A 16598-nucleotide genomic window follows, 5' to 3' on the forward strand; every position below is an offset into this window, starting at 1 on the left:
ACATTTCGGGTATAACTTTTCTTCAGAACTGCAGGTCGGGGGAGCTGCAAATCAAGGTGGGATCGGTTGTTTGGGCGGGTGGGGGGAATGGTGGAGTGGACGGTATTGATGGTCGGTAGAGGGTTTGAGGTGGTTGGTTGATGGGAGGAATAAATCCATTTAGTGGCTGGAAGGAAGGATCTGTAAGTGGAATAGAATGTAGGAGGGGGACGGGAAAGGGAGTCGAAAGTTGGGAAAGAGAGGCTTTTTGAAAGTGGAGAATTCAATGTTGATTCCTCTGGGTTGTAAACTTCCCAGGCAAAAGATGATTATTTGTTCCTCCAATTTGCAGTCTGAATGTGGCAGAGGATGGTCATGTCAGAGAGGGAATAGGAAGGGGAATTGAAATAGGCAGTGACTGGGAGGCCAGGTCAGCCTTTGTGAGCCTGGCTGAGATGCTCAGCAAAACATGCGCTTAGTTTACGATTGGTCTCACCGATGCAGAGAAGACCATAACGGGTGCACCGGATATAATAAACTTGGTTGGAGGAGAGGCAGGTGAACCTCTGTCTGACCTGGAAGGACTGGGGCCTTGGACAGAAATGACAGGGGTGGTGCGTCGAAAGGTTTTGCATCTTTTATGGTTGCAGGGGAAGGTACCAGGGTTTTGTTGAGGGAGGAGGGGGGTAGGTGTGAAGAGTGGTGAAAACCAAGGATTGGCAAAGGGAACAGTCCTTGTGGAAGGCAGAGAGAGGTGGGGAGGGTAAGATGTTCTTGGTGGTGGCGTCAAGCTGGTGTTGGCAGAATTTTTTGAGGCTGATACGTTGGTTGCGGAGATTGGTGGGGCCTAAGGTGAAGACAAGGGGGAACCCTGTCTTTCTTGCATTTTGGAGGGAGGTGTTTAGTTTTGGAGAGCAGAAAATGTAGGAGGTGCGATGGAGGGCTTTCTGGATGGCAGAGGTGGGAAAAGTACATTGTTCAAAATAGGTGGACATCTGAGACACTTGGGAGTGGAGCATCTCATCGTTCGAGCAGATGTGACGGAGATGGAAGAATTGGGAAAACGGGATGGTGTTCTGGCAGGATACTGGTTAGGAGAAGGTGTTGTCCAGGTAGTTGTGTGAGCCTGTGGGTTTACAGTGAATGTCTGTTCCTCGACTGTCACCGGAGATGGAAATGGGGCGGTCAAGAAAGGAGAAGGATTTGTCCAAGATAGACTACATGAATTTAAGGGCAGATTGGAAGTTGTTAGCAAAGTCAATAAACTGATCCAGTTCAGCCTGGGTGCAGGATGCAGCACTGGTGCAGTCACTGATGTACTGGCAGAAGATTTGGGGAACGGTGTCTGTGCATGTACTGGTGAGGTGTTGTTTGATGGAGCCGACAACAAGCAGACACAGCTGGGACCCATGGGTACCCACTGGATTTGGAGGAAATGGGAAGAGTTGAAGGAGGCTGACAGATCACATGGAAATGTTTGGAAAAGGTACACAAGGGCACAGTCCAGGCTTCCTGTAAATATCAGCCTTCCTTCTATTGAAGGGCTTCTTCATAGGAGCTTCTCGATAGCGGTTTCGAGTGCACGTCCTCTGTGGAAATATCACAGACTTTACTGAAATGGAATGACCTGAAAGAAGGGAAGGAAATGGGGAAAACTAGCCAGACAAGGGTGAGCATCAAGAGAGGTGGGAGTGTGTGGGAGATTCCGTGGCATTAAAAAATCCCAAACGAGTTTCACAAGAAAAGCTCAAATCTTAACAAGGATATAACAGGGAGATTACTTACTGACATCAAACAGGTTGAGTGTTAGGGACCATGTGCCTCTGGTGCCTAACTCGATATGAAACATTACAGTCAAGGGCGGTTGATGTGTAAATAAAGGGTGACTTGATGATGTGGAGTTATTTCATGATCAATGACCGTGGGCATAGACTTAAGGGAAATGGCAGAAGATGAAGAGGGAATATGAGGAAACACACTTTCGTGCAGAAGGTGGTGGTAATTTGTAACTCGCTTTCTGTAAGAATGGTTGAAGCAGAAGCTCTCCCATAACATTGAAATATTTTGGTGTGCAGCTGGGATGCCAAGGCATACAGGGGTATGAGCCAAGTGCTGGAACATGGAATTAGAATAGTCAGGTGGTTGTTCGACTGGCTTTGGCTCGTTGGGCCGAAGGGCCTTGTTCTTGTAGACCTGTTGTAGATGTCTGACTCTGCCAGGACTCCAGCAATGTGGCTGACCCTTACCTGCCATTTGAAAGGCGGAGCAAGCCACTCAGTTTCAGGACAGTTGGGGATGGAGAACAAATGATGGTCTTGCCAGTGACACCCACATCCCAGGAAAGAATAGTTGGCCTCAGTGATAACACCGTCACCTGAACCTACAGGTTTCAAGCCCCACTCCAGACACTGGAGCACTATCCTGTGTTTGGCAAAGGCAAAGATGCCATCTGCTGGATGATTGGTTAAACCACTGCCCTCTCAGGTCGATGTAGATATAAGGACTTTGTGACCATCTCAGGGAATATCTCCCCAGTGTGCTGACCAATGCTTCTCTTATACCCAATGGCATTAAAACAGATACAAGAGTAAAATACTGCAAATCACAAATAGTGCACAATGCTGGAGAAAGGGAACAGGTACAGCCGCTTTAGAGAGAGGATAGAATAATGTTTTGGATTCAGTCATGTTTTATCAAAACGACACCACAGTTTTTGATGATTTTATTTAATTTTAAACTGTTCTATGTTATTTTGTTTTATTTAAATCTTTTTAATCAAATTTCAGCCGGCTTGATTGGCACCACATCGACATATGCCCATTGCCTCCACACTGACCCTCAGTAACAGTTGTGTGCATGATCTACAAGATACATTGCAGAAGTTCAGCAAAGATCCTGAGAGAGCACCTTCCAAACCCATGACCACTTCCATCAAGAAGGACATGGTAGCAGATGCACAGGAACACCGGTCTTTGCACGTTCCCCTCCAAGCCATTCAGCAGTCTGCCATGGAAATATATTGCTGTTCCTACATTGTTACAGGATCAGAATCTTGGAATTCCCTTCCTCCGCACATTGTGGGTCTACCTACAGCACACAGACTGCAGCAGTTCAAGAAAGTAGCTCCGCGCCACTGTGAACATGACAATGAGAGATGGACAGTAACAAGGCTGATGAAAAGTAAGCAGGCGTGATTAAGGATCTGAAAGTGAGAATTTGATGTTTCAGTTCTTACTGAACATCTCAAAGTTTATATGAACTTTTGCTCTCCTAATTGCAGAAAGAATATAAATCCATTGGAAGTGTTTCAGAGGAGTTTTACCCGATTGATCGCTGGTATGAGTGGGAGTTGCTGTAGTTTTATACAGTCACTGCAGATGTATTTACCCTGAATCATTTCAGTTTAATGAACAAATGCTGATCCCACTTACAAATGAAAGAAATCAATTCTTTCATTAAACTAGTAATTGTCCTCAGTCTCTGGATCAATGTTTCAGTGCTTTTCATTTCTTGAATTTCCCTAATGGAGGTTTCCTAAGCGTACTATTTATATGGTTCCTTACACAAAGCTCTTCCCAGCTGATCTGGTCAACAGACTCCTGTCCCCTTGTTTATTATTTTGCTATTTTCAATCCAAGTGCATGTGCAGGCTCCCGTCAGCTGAAGTGACAGTTCCAAACCAGTTTGGAAAAGGTAGACCTCCTTCCCCCAGTTCACCGAACTCCCACATTAACCAAACTTCCCAGCATCCCCCTCTGTGCCAGCTGTACTGAGTGTCAACTACAGCATATAGGCTGCCCTGTATTTATACTGGTGCTAATTTATATCACTTTGTTCTGTTGTGCTATTAGAGTCATCGAGATGTGCAGCACAGAGACAGAACCTTCGGTCCAACTCGTCCATGCTGACCAGATATCCCAATGCAATCTAGTTTCACTTGCCAATACTCAGGATCTGGGTTAAGATCGCTCATTTCTCAGTCTGAAGCTTCCTTCTTTCAGCCTGAGAAATACGTTACTTTTACAACCAACAAATGTGACTTTAATGCTAGAATCTGTTTTGAAGATTAATGGGCTCCATGCTTTGATTCAATGAGGTAAGATATGAAATACCTGTGACACTTATTGTAATCCAGTCTTCTCTAATCAATCTCTTCAGGGGCCAGGATGAGTGTGAGGAGATTTGATTTTGATGGAACTACCTACAGACTCAAGTCAAAAGAAGCAAAGCAAGAAAGACAAGTGGATCGAATACAAGAGAGCAAATTGTGAGGGAAAACCAATTATTCCCAAAGGAGAGAGTGACAACATTGAATTGCTTCTGGTGTCATCCTCTGTGCCCTAACATTTCGCAGTGCCAGCTCCACATCCTTCCATTGCCTTTGTCATTGAGAGTGAATGGGTCCCTTCCCACAGCCCTTTTTAAAATGCCCTGTCCCAGGGAATCACTCAGACAGAGAATATTTCACCTTTTCTGGGAAGGTTGGAGAAATATTGGATGTCGATGAGCTGCTTTCTCAGACTTCAAGGTCTAACAGAAGGATGTGTGTAGCCTGTGGATTCTGGAGACAGATCACTGAGATATTCCTCACTCGCATCAATGCCTGTCTTTATCCTGACATCAGTTTCTGTTCTTCATTGTAAAGTATCCCCACCAGTTTCAGACTAGACATTTCACACCCAGCCCCCATTTCCTCACATTGGAATCAAGAACCAAACTTGCCCCATCTCAAGATTGCCCTCTGAATGTGGTGTCAGTGTGTTAATGTTGTGTTTGAATGAAAGAGCCACAGTGGAATCTGGGACTGAATCCAAGAGGTTTCTGAGCCACCAGCAGCCTCCCCGCTGTGTGAGATTCTGTTTGCATAAGATTTCAGCTCCATGGTTCCCACTGATATGAGAACCATGGAGTGTGATTGCTGCATCCACGTGTGGACTGAGGAATACAACAGTCAGGACAATGAACTGCTCTGGGATCCACCCAGAGCCCTGGATGGTTGTCACTGAGATGGTCCAGGGGCTACAGAATATGTTAGCAGAAAGTGGAACCAGTTTATCATTGACTGTCCTCCCCAGTGGTGACTCCCAGACTGAAAATTCTCAATCTGACTCCAGGGACGCACGGGGCAATTCCATCTCATTTGAAGAGTAAAGAAAACCCAGGGCCTAATTTATGGAATATTTATTACCCAAACCCTGTGGAATTGTTATTCTGAGTTCCAAGATTCTGCTGATCATATTGATCAATAGAGTGTCCCAAGTGGCCCTGATCTGAATTGCTTGTCTCAGGATCTTGCTGTCCCTGATGGATGGGTTGGCGTGAAGAGGGAATGGCCATCAGAATATTTTGTACCAGGCATGGATCAAATCAGTATCGTGGGTAACGTGGTGTCTCACTGGTAAGCGCTACTGCCTCATAGTTCCAGGGACCTGGGTTCAATCCCTGCCTCAGGCGAATATCGCAGTGGATTTTGAACATTCTCTCCAAATACAAATCATATGCTGCATGCAATGTTTACTTTGCAAACCCTGTGGTATTGTTATTCTGGGTAGCAAGATCCTGCTGGTCAAATTGATCAATAAAATGCGAACTGAACTGCTTGGCTCGGGATCTTGCTGTGCTGAAAGGATGTGTTGGTGTTCAGGGGAATTCCCATCAGATTATTGTGTTCCCCATTGCCCCCTCTATTCTCTCCTTCCCGCTCCATACCTGCGGGGGTGGGGAGTGTGGGGCTTTTCACTTCATACACCTTTTCCCTGAGGACCCAGCTCTGGCCATTTCCAAAGCACACACGAGACAGAGACTGAATCTTCTTCATCTTTATTCCCTTTTCCAGATTGACATTGACAGAAAACAGACTGCAATTAACAGCCCAGACAGAGGAAGTTGCACAAATTCATAGCCACATTGGAGCTTGAGGAAAACACTTGTGGAGATTTTCTCAATAACATGAGAATCCTGTCCCTTTAAAAAGTGACAAAACCTTAAATTGGAACTGGCGGCTGAGCAGGAAGGAGATCTGGTTTACTGAAGCAGAGACTTCTGAGGTTCAAATTGTTTTTGTACAGCTGATAGTCTTCAGCATCTTCGAGAGGTTTTACTTGACATCGCAAGTTAACACTGTCCCCATCAAACACATCCAGGTCAGGGAAAGCATGGAGCTAGAAAAAGAGTAACGTTTTCTCTACACTATCCCAATGACCTGCCTTAACCCCTGAAGCTCAGAAGTGTCGCCAAGCCAGTCCTGAGGAGGAAGAGAGTTGAAATTCAGTTCTGACAATGACCTTTGTCCTGCCAGCTCAGCCCTGTTCTATTTAAAGTTGTGTCTCCTCTGTGGACTGTCTCAAACACACTACACACATTCTGATCTCCTGATGCTCTTGCTGAGGGGAGAGGAGAGGGTCACATGGGTGAGGGCACAGGAGAACCGAGCGTTGGACTCCCAGTCAGACCCAGAGAGGGTCAGCAGGCTGCTGACACTGTAGGTGCTGTCCGAAGCTCGCAGGTAGTTGCTGGTCTGAACCCCGTCCGAAATGACTGCACCATCCTTCTTCCACTGCACCTCCAGCTCATCGGGATAGAAGTGATTGGCAAGGCACACCAGGGTGGCAGTGCCCTTGGCATTGACCTGCTCCGGGGAGGGGGGCAGCAGGGTCAGCTTGGGCTGAGAGTTATCACGGCCTGAAAGACAAGGGAAACAATTTTAATCCCTCCCTTTTGAAGGTACATCAACTCTCTGAACAGTAACTGGTAAAACATTTGAAAATTTGTCTCCAATACCTGGCATACCTGACAAAAGCTCTGGCATTTAAAAAAATGCTTTTTGGGACGTGTGCGGCACTGACAGAGCCAGTTGCTGCCCATCCCTAACTGTACCTGAGAAAGCGATGGTGATGCAGCAGAAAGAGAAGTCCTGGACCATCATTTAAGGAACGAATGTGGGCAGCTGGAAGGGCTATCAGTGTGGGAGCATTTTAGTGACAGTGATCAGACCTCAGTGAGATTGAGAGGAGGAATGGAAATGGAGAACGATGGAGCAAGTGTGAAAGTTTTCATTTGGGGACAACCCATTTTACCAAACTGTGTGTTAATTTGATAAAAGAGTACAAAAACCATCGACTTGATGGGAGATCAGTGACAGGGCAGTGGGAGGCCTCCAAGGATGAGACAGAGACAGAGATCATTCAGAATCTTTTCCCAAAAGAATAAGAGTGGCATCCCAAAGGGAGAGTCTCAGCAAAGATGTGAAACTATTGATATGATGTGGAGGCTCTGGTGTCGAATGGGGTGGACATGTTCAGGGGTCACATAACACCAGGTTACAGTCCAACAGGTTTAGTTAAAATCACAAGCTCTTGAAACGCTGCTCCTTCTTCAGGTGAAGCGACTTCAGTGCTGAAGGAACAGTGCTCTGAAAGCTTGTGATTTGAAATAAGCCTGTAAGACTACAACCTGGTATCGTGTGACTTCTGACCTCAAACGAAGCCCAGTTAGAGCATAGTGAGAGAACTGTGTGCAGTTCTGGTCACCACATTGCAGGAAGGATGTGATCCCCCTGGAGATGGGGACAGTGGAGGATTTTGTCAGGAATGAGGAGTATTAGCTTTGAGGAATGATTGGTTTGGCTAGGACTGGTTTCTTTGGAACACAGGAGGCTGACGGGAGATTTGATTGTGGTGTGTAAAATGATGAGGGGCCTGGATAGAGTGGGTGGGAAGGACTGATTTCCATCAGCACAGAGGGCAGTAACCATGGGGAGAGATTGAAATGAATTGGGGGCAGGGTTAGAGGGGAGTTGAGGAGGAAGTGTTTTCACCCAGTGGCTGGTGGGATCAGGCTGAAAGGGTGAGAGCGTCAGAAACCCTCATCACATTGAAAAAACACTTGGATATTCACTTGAAACACCAAAGCCTCCAGAGCTATGGAGCAAGAATTGCTATGTGGGGTCGAGTTTGACACCTCTTTAACAAACCTCCGATCATTCACAGCTCGGGAGAACTTTATCTCAGAACACTGGAGCAGAGTTGGATCAGCACACTTCAGGAAGAAGTCACGTTGGGTGTCCATGTAGAAGGTTCTAGATTATGTTTCAAATCTTCCAGCTCAGCACTGGGGTAAGGTCAAAGGTGAGGCTGCAAAGAATCTCAGTGTCCTGGATCAGACAGTGTCATTGCTCTTAATGATCCCATGTTCCCTGGAAGATGGAAGCGTGCATCCAATGAGCAATGGTCAGGTTCAGGAGACTACAACCTCAAAGAAAGACTTGCATTTATGTTGCACCTGTCTCCACCTTTGGATGTCGTAGTGGCTCTTTCCACCAGACTGTGCTCAGCAAGAACCCAGAGAGCTGGGTGACAATGAGTCGAGGATCAGGTTTTTAGTGATGCTAATTAGGGAATCAATATTGACCAGGACACCAGGGGAAACAGTCCTGCTGTCTGTCTAATAGAGCCATGGAATGGCATCTCTGATATCTGAAAGGCTCCCAGTGCATCAAAAGAGAGACTTGTATGTCACTTACAGAGACACTTACAGAGAGTGAGGGACTTGTCTGAACAATGGTCACTGTTGAATGCAGAAACATAATTTGTACATAGCAATATCGCGCAATCGTAAATGAGATTATGAGCATGTTCAGTGATGTTTCAGACATGAATATTGACCTGAGGTCAACCCAAAGAGAAAGCAAATGGGTTCACTTGCACAGAACGTGAGAAAATGAAAGGCACAGGAGAAGGTGCGATTCGTGGTTAGTGATGGGTTTGATTGTTACCAGAAAATAAAAGAAAGGATCAGAATTTGGGAATGTCATATTGCAACAAGGCAATACAGAAGTGCAGGGGAACTTGACAGTAGAAATAACTTAAAGTCTTTGTATGATAACGCATGAAGCATTCGGAATAAGGTAGACAGAGTGATGCCACAAATTGAGGTTCCCAAGGACTTTAAAATCATTAAAGTGACTCAGGGCTCAGGAGAGGTTAATAAAGTTCCCAGAATAATTCATAGGACATAGATTATGGAAAGGGTCAGAAAATTAATTTTAGGCATAGTGCATAAGGGGACAACTATGAAAAGGAGGATAGTCAATGCAGGACTGAGGGTGTTGTACCTGAATGCAGGGAGTATCCGAAATGTGGTAAATGAGCTTGTAGCGCAGATTGGAATTGGCAGGTATGATGTTTTGAGTATCACAGAGATGTGGCTTTAAGAGGTTGAGGGCTGGGAATGAAATACTCAAGGATGCACATCCGATTGACAGGACATGCTGATGGGCAGATGTGGGTGGGGTTACCTTATTGGTAAGAAATGAAATAAGATCAATCACAAGAAGGGATTTAGAGTTGGAATGCATTCAATCTGTGTGGGTAGAGTTGGGGAGTTGGAAGGAAGAAAGAGCATGATGAGAACATTGCACAGCTTCCCCTCCCCCCCCCCCCCCCCCCCGCCCCCAGCAGTAGTCAGGATATGAGGAAGAAAATAAATCAGGAAATAGAGAAGGATACAATAGTCATGACGGGCTTCAATATGTAGGTAGATTGGAAAAGTAAGTTGTTTGGGGATGTCAAGGGAAGGAATTAATGGAACGTCTACGAGATGGTTTTTGGAGCAGCTTGTGGTAGAGTTCACTATGGAACAGGCAATTCTGGATTGGGTAATGTCTAATGAAGCAGACCTGATTAGGGAACTTAGGGTGAAGGAATCCCTTGGGGACATTGACCGTAATATTTCAGAATTAACCCTGCAGTTTGTGACAGAGAATCTGGAGTCAGTTGTAACGGTAATGCAATTGACTTAAGGTAACTACAAAGACATGAGGGAGGAGCTGGCCAGAGTTGATCAGAAGGGAAGCTGGGCATAGGAGACAATGGAGCAGCAATGGCAGGAATTTCTGGGGATAATTTGGGAGGCAGAGCAGGAATTCAACCCAAGGAAGAAGAAAGATACTGAGTGGAGGCCAAGGCAACCATGGCTGATGAGGGAAGTCAGGGTCAACATAAAAGCAAAAGAAAAAACATGCAATGTGGTGGAGATTATTGGGAAGCCAGAGGATTGGGAAGCCTTTAAAAACAGCAGAGAGTAACGAAAAAAAAGTAAGGATGGGTGTGTAAATAAAACATAAGGGTAAGTGAGCTAGTAACATAAAAGAATATTGCAAGAGGTTTTCTTTAGATTTATGAAAGGCAAGAGGGAGTCAACAATAGAAATTGTACCACTGGAAAAGGCAGAAATAGTAATGGGGAACAAAGAAATGGTGGAAGAAGTGCATCGGTCCTTTAAATCAGCTTTCATAGTGGTGTGACTATGCAACTCATTTCACAAGGTTGAGTTGTCCTTGGATTTTTTTTCAAGAGGGGTTGTTCAAGGCAGACGTTCCAATTTGACTGGGTTCAGGACTTTGCTCATGGCTAACAGACACTGCCTAAGGCAATAATCAGGGAAAAGGCTTTTAGGTTTTATATTAAACACTTGTCCAATAAAAGGAGAATGGCCAGTTCTTCCAATTGCTGTTTTTGACAAACAGTCGGTTGGAAGCTCCTGGATAAAGAAAGCTGCTGGTGAGAAAAGTTCCCCAATTCAACATTTTCCAGTGGACTCACTGTCTGAAATTCCTCTCCTGTAAGAACCTCTGTGTTTATATTTACCTTTTCACCAAGGCTGTTGCAGCAAATTGGAACAGCTCTTTGTCAAGTTACATTTTCTTATCAGTTGGGTTTTCAAATAGTTAAGCTTTTCTAAATTCTGTTTCCTTTTGATTGTGTGTAAATAAATTCTCTTTCCCTTCAAGCTGAGTGGTTTGGCCAGTTGTATCAATCCTGGAATATCCAGGTTACATTTTCTTAACACAATTCGAAAAGGTAAGGTCTGGGCTGCATTCTCAAAATGTTTCGAAGGATCTGGCCTGGTCCATAACAATGTCATAGAGTCCTATAGCATGGAGACAGGCCATTTGGACCAAACTGGTCCATGCCAACCAAAATGTCCATTTACGCTAATCCTGCACTTGGCCCATATCCTGCTGAATCCTTTCATTTCCTGTATTTGTCCAAATGCCTTTTAAATGTTATTAATGTACCCACCTCAACCGCTTCCACTGGCAGCTCATTCCATATGCGAAGAACCCTCTATGTATAAAGGTTTCCCCTCAGGTTCCCTTTTATTCTTTCCCCTCTGACCTTAAACCGATGCGCTCTAGTCCATATTCGCAAACCCTGGGGAAAAGACTGAGTGAATTCACCATATCCATGCCTCTCATGATCTTATGAGGTCCTCCCTCAGTCTCTAACACTCCAAAGAAAAAAGTACTCTCCCTTTTACCCAAACCATTGAATCCTGGCAACATCCTTGCAAATTTCGTCTGCACTCTTTTCAGTTTAATAACATCCTTCCTGTAACAAGGTGACCAAAACTGAACACGATATTCCAAGTGTGGCTTCACCAATGTCCTGTATAACTGCACCATAACTTCCCAACATCTGTAGTCAATGCCCTGACTGATGAAGGGCACTGCAGAAAAAGCTCTCTTCTCTGCTCTATTTAATGTGACTCCATTTTCAGAGAATTGCTTACCTGAATTCTAAGGTCCCTCTGTTCCATTATATTCCTTAAGGCCCTGTCATTCACCATGAAACTCCTACCTTGCTTGAAATTTCCAAAGTACAAGACCGAACATTTATCTGTATTAAACTCTATTTGTCATTTCTAGGCCCACTTCCCCAGCTGAGCAAGGTCCTGCTGCAATTTCTGATAAATGTCCACACATTCCATGATGCTGCTGATTTGAGTGTCATCAGCAAACACACTAACCATGCCTTGTACATTCTCATCGAAAACATTGATATAGACAAACAAACAGCAATGGACCCAGCACTGACCCCTGAGGCACTCCACGAGTCACAGGCCTCCAGTACCATAAGGATCCTTGCCCTAGTACACTGTGCTTTCTACCATCAAGCCAATCGTGTATCCAATTTGCTAGGTCACTTTGGATTCCATGCCATCTAACCTTCCATAACAGCCTACCACGTGGAACCTTATCAAAGGCCTCACTGAAATCCATATAGACCACATCTACCATCCTGCCCTCATCAACCTTCCTGGTCAATTCATCAAAGTACCTGAACAAATTTTGAGGCATATTCTCCCACTCACAAAGTCATGCTGACAACTCCTAACCAAATCCACTCTTTCCAAATGCATGTGTATCTTATCTTATCAAGCAACTTATCCATCACAGATGTGAAGCTTATAATTCCCCGGCTTTTGTTTTGCTGCCCTTTTTGAACAATGGCACAGCCTTCGCTATCCTCCATTCTTCTGGGACCTCACTTGGGGCTAACCATGATGCTTAAATATCAGCCAGCTCACCTGACCTTTAAGAGAGTTGGGAGCAGAAGTGAGTGGAGAGGGCATCACTAAGGTGGAGGGGTTGATGCAGCTGAAAGGTCTGAAGGTGGATAAATCATTCAGACCCGATGGACTACACCCCAGAGTTCTGATGGAGATAGCTAAGGTAATTGTAGGGCCATTGGCTGTGATCTTTCAGAAATCACTGGAGTCAGGGGTGGTCCCAGAAGACTGGAAAATAGTGAATGTAACATCCCTGTTTAAGAAAGAAGGGAGGCAGAGATGGGACATTATAAGCTGGTTAGCCTGACGTCAGTCATTGGTAAGATTTCAGAGGTTTATTTAAGGGTGAGCTTGCAGGTATTTGGAAGAGCCTGTAAAATTGGGCGGAGTCAGCACAGCTTCATCAAAGGGAGGCATGCCTGACAAATCTGTTAGAAATCTTTGAGGAGGTAACAAGTGAGTTAGACAAAGGAGAGCCAGTGGATGTGATCCATTTGGATTTCCACAAGGCCTTTGACAGGGTACAATAAAGGAGACTGCTCAGTCAAATCAGAGCCCATGTTGTCAGGAGCAAGGCACTGCGGTGGGTACAGGATTGGTTGACCGACACAAAGGTGAGAGTGGGGACAAAGGGGTTTTTTTCTGGATGGCAGTTGGTGCTTTGTGGCGATCCGCAGGGATCTGTGTTGGGACCACAACTATTCACATTATCTATTAACAATCTGGATAAGGAACTGAAGATATTGTTTGTATGTTCGTAGATGACACAAAAATTGGTGAAAGGACGAGTGGAGTTGAGGAAGAGGGGGAGATTCCAGAAGGACTTTGTCAGGCGAGGAGAATGTGCAAAGCAGTGGCAGGTGGAGTGCAGTCTGGGAACTTGTGAGGCTAGATACTTTGATGAGAAGAATAGAGGCACAGACTGTTTTCTAAGTGAGGAAAGATTTCAGAAATCTGAAGCACAAACAGAATTGGGAGTCCTTGCTCAGGTATCTCTGAAGGTTAACGTGCTGGTTCACCATTGGCAGTTTGAAAGGCAATTACAATGTTAGCATTAACTTTAACGTCAGAGGTGTACTGCTGAGTTTGTATAAGTCTCTAATCAGAACACATTTGGAATTTTGGGCTCCTTATTAAGAAAGGATGAGCTATTATTGGAGAGAGTCCAGAGGAAAAAGTGAGAAAGAATAAGAATGATCCTGGGAATGAAGGGGGTGACATATAAAGAGTGGTTGAGGATTCTGGTTTTGTATACAATTGTGTTTAGAAAGATGAGGGGGGAATCTTATTGAAACTACAGAATATTGAGAGGCCTGGAGAACATGGAGAAGGTGTTTCCACGAATAAAAGTAACTAGGGCCCGAAGGCACAGTCTCAGAGTGAAGAATGATCCGTCAGAACTGAGATAAGGAGGCATTTCTTCAGCCACAGGGTGGTGAATCTGTGGAACTCATTGTCACAGAGGTCTATGGAGGCCAAGATGTTGAGAGTATTTAAAACAGAGACAGATACGTTCTTGATCAATAAGGAGATCAAAAGTTAAAAGGAGAATGCAGGAGAATGGGGTTGAGGAACACATCACACAAGATCAAATGGCAGAGCAGACTCTATTCTGACTGGCAGACTCTATTCTGCTCCTATATCTTAAGTATTTTGGGTTTATGTAGAGGTTCCTTGAAACCCTGGAAAACTGAAAGTACAGTCACTTAGTGGTTAGCCCTGCTGCCTCACAGCGCTATGGACCCAGGTTTGATTGTAGCCTCGGGCGACTGTCTGTGTGGAGTTTGCACATTCTCCATGTGACTACGTGGGTTTCCTGCAGGTGCTCTGGTTTCCTCCCACAGCCCAAAGCTGTGCAGGTTCGGTGAATTGGCCATGCTAAATTGCCCATAGTGTAGTTTAGGTACATTAGTCAGGAGTAAATGTAGGGTAGAAAGGTAGGGGAATGGGTCTGGGTGGGTTACTGTTTGGAGGATCAGTGTGGACTTGTTGGACCAAATGGCCTGTTTCCATACTGTAGGAATTCTATGATTCTATGGACATTGAAAGTACTGGATTGTGAGCCCTGCTGTTGCTGTTACTCGGGATTTGGGGTGTTGGAGAGGGTTTAAACTATCTTGGCAAGGCTGTGAGAGCCAGGAGGTAATGTCAGAGAGGAACACAGAGGTGAACAGAATCCTGGGAGAGATAAGCAGCACCAGAATAAGGAATAGAACTTCTTACCTAGTTTCAGATTGAGGGCGAGAGAGTAATAAATTCTAAATCAAGGTCACTGTGTAAGAATGGGACTGCATGGAGTGTTGGGAATAATACTGTGAAGGTACATCCACAGTGTTAAGTGGAATTCTGATGTGTGTCTCTCACGTAGGAAGATAAGATAATAAGAACATTAGAAATAAGAGCAAGAGTGGGCTATCTGACCCATCGAGGATGAGGGAAATTAGTTATGAAGATAGACGGAAGAAGTTGGGACTGTCTTCCTCAGAGAAGAGAAGGCAGAGAGGAGATTTGATCGAGAAATTCAAAATCAGGAGGGGTCTGAACAGAGTAAACCAGGAGAAAATGTTCCCACCTGAGAAAGAATTGAGAGGGAGAGGCCATGGATAAAAATAATTGGTAAAAGAAGCAAAAGCGAGATGAGGGAAAAACATTTTCAGCCAGTGAGTGGTTAAGGTGTGGAATGCACTGCCTGAGAGTGTGATGGAGGCAGCTTCAATTGAAAGATTCTGAAGGGAATGCGACTGTTATTTGAAAAGGAACAATGTGCAGGGTGACAGGGATAAGGCAGGAGAATGACACTCTGTAAATTGCTCATTCGGAGAGCCGGTACAGACAGGATGGGTGGAATGGCCTCCTTGTGCACAGTAACAATTCTGAGATTGTGTGATTGAGCAGAGTTACAGCTGGGGGAGGTGGGAGCTCGGTGTCTCACTGTGCTGCTGCTGCTGCTGGTGCTGCTGGTGCTGAGGTCAGTGAGATCAGAGACTGGGACAGGGAGCCAGAGCTCACATCAAACTCTGCCCGTGTCTGTCACACTGAGACTGACAGGAGGCTACTCACTGATTTCACTCCATGCTGCAGGAATGGGACCACAGGCTGCAAATGGACAGAGCTCCTCCACACGGTGAGTAAAACTGACTGACTTATATCTTGCTGCTTAAAGGGGGCAATGGAACGAAAGAGATACAGCTGGACACCCTGTTAGACTCAGTGCTCCTCAATCAGCCATTTCATTCACTGCAGCTCCCCACTAACACCTCCAACAATTCATCATTTGTGATTTAGATAGTTTCAGTATTGAAAGGGTTAATGACGGAGGATTGAGATTTACTTACTCAGTCTGAGCTTGGTTCCTTTACCGAACGTAAACCACAGTGTGAGCTCCCAGTGCAGAGGCTGCTCAAAAACCTCAGCTCTCTGCTTCCCTCTGTCACTCTCACCCTCTCCCTATCTCCCAGTTTGTCGATCACTCTCACCCTCTTTTTGTGTCTTTCTGTCTCTGCCTCGTGGTTGTGAACTTTAGTTTTCATTTTTAAATCTTGCAGCTGTTCTTCACATGTGGCCATGGAGTGGAAGAGGGAAACTTGAGGCCTTCAGTGAGCATTGAGACACCCAGGGACTGGAGTGTGTCGTGGACAGTGACAATCTCAGTATGGGGTAATTTGTTCAGTTTCATTTCGATCTAACTGTGGGATATGTCAGTTCAGGCGGTGGGACTGTGTGTCCATTATTATGCATTTTATATAACCATGGATGTGTCAGTACAGGAGGTGATTCTGTGTGCTTTGAGTTTTTTGTATGGCTCTGTATCATTGTGTCAAGGGAAGCTGTAATCCTGCTGACAGTAATAGTCAGCGACATCCTCATTCTGAACGTTGCTGATTGTCAGGGTGAAACTGGTCCCTGATCCACTGCCGGTGAATCGATCGGAGACTCCTGTGAATCGATTTGTTGTATCATAGATCAGGAGAGAGGGTTTCTGACCTTCTCGCTGCTGGTGCCAGGAAAGCTCATTGCTAACAGATTGACTGGCCATGCAGGTGAGTGTTGCGGTCTGGCCCAATCCCACTGACAGCAACGGGGGAGACTGAGTCATGATGATGTCCCCACTGATACCTGAGGGATCAGAGAGAAACACAGTGAAGTCAGAACTGTTACAGAAAGAGCCGGTCAAATGAGAGATTGTTGGAGACACTGAGCATTCCTCTGGTTTCAGCATTTTCCCTTCAATCACAAGTCAGTGGAATTGGAGTGAAATGGAGAACAGC

General features: G+C 45.2%; 2 long non-coding RNA genes across 2 annotated transcripts in view; both read right to left on the minus strand.

The window, feature by feature from the left end:
- The window catches only part of LOC140479452 (uncharacterized), an 841377-nt gene that overhangs the window by 400125 nt on the left and 424654 nt on the right, over window positions 1-16598 (minus strand). The gene's annotated exons all lie outside the window — the stretch shown is intronic.
- LOC140479450 (uncharacterized) lies at window positions 5784-15700 on the minus strand. Its single transcript, XR_011961043.1, has 2 exons — window positions 15666-15700; window positions 5784-6660 (listed from the first exon to the last, which is right to left on the minus strand). It is a non-coding gene; the product is annotated as an uncharacterized lncRNA (long non-coding RNA).

Source organism: Chiloscyllium punctatum, chromosome 7, assembly GCF_047496795.1.
Source record: "Chiloscyllium punctatum isolate Juve2018m chromosome 7, sChiPun1.3, whole genome shotgun sequence".
Taxonomy (NCBI): domain Eukaryota; kingdom Metazoa; phylum Chordata; class Chondrichthyes; order Orectolobiformes; family Hemiscylliidae; genus Chiloscyllium; species Chiloscyllium punctatum.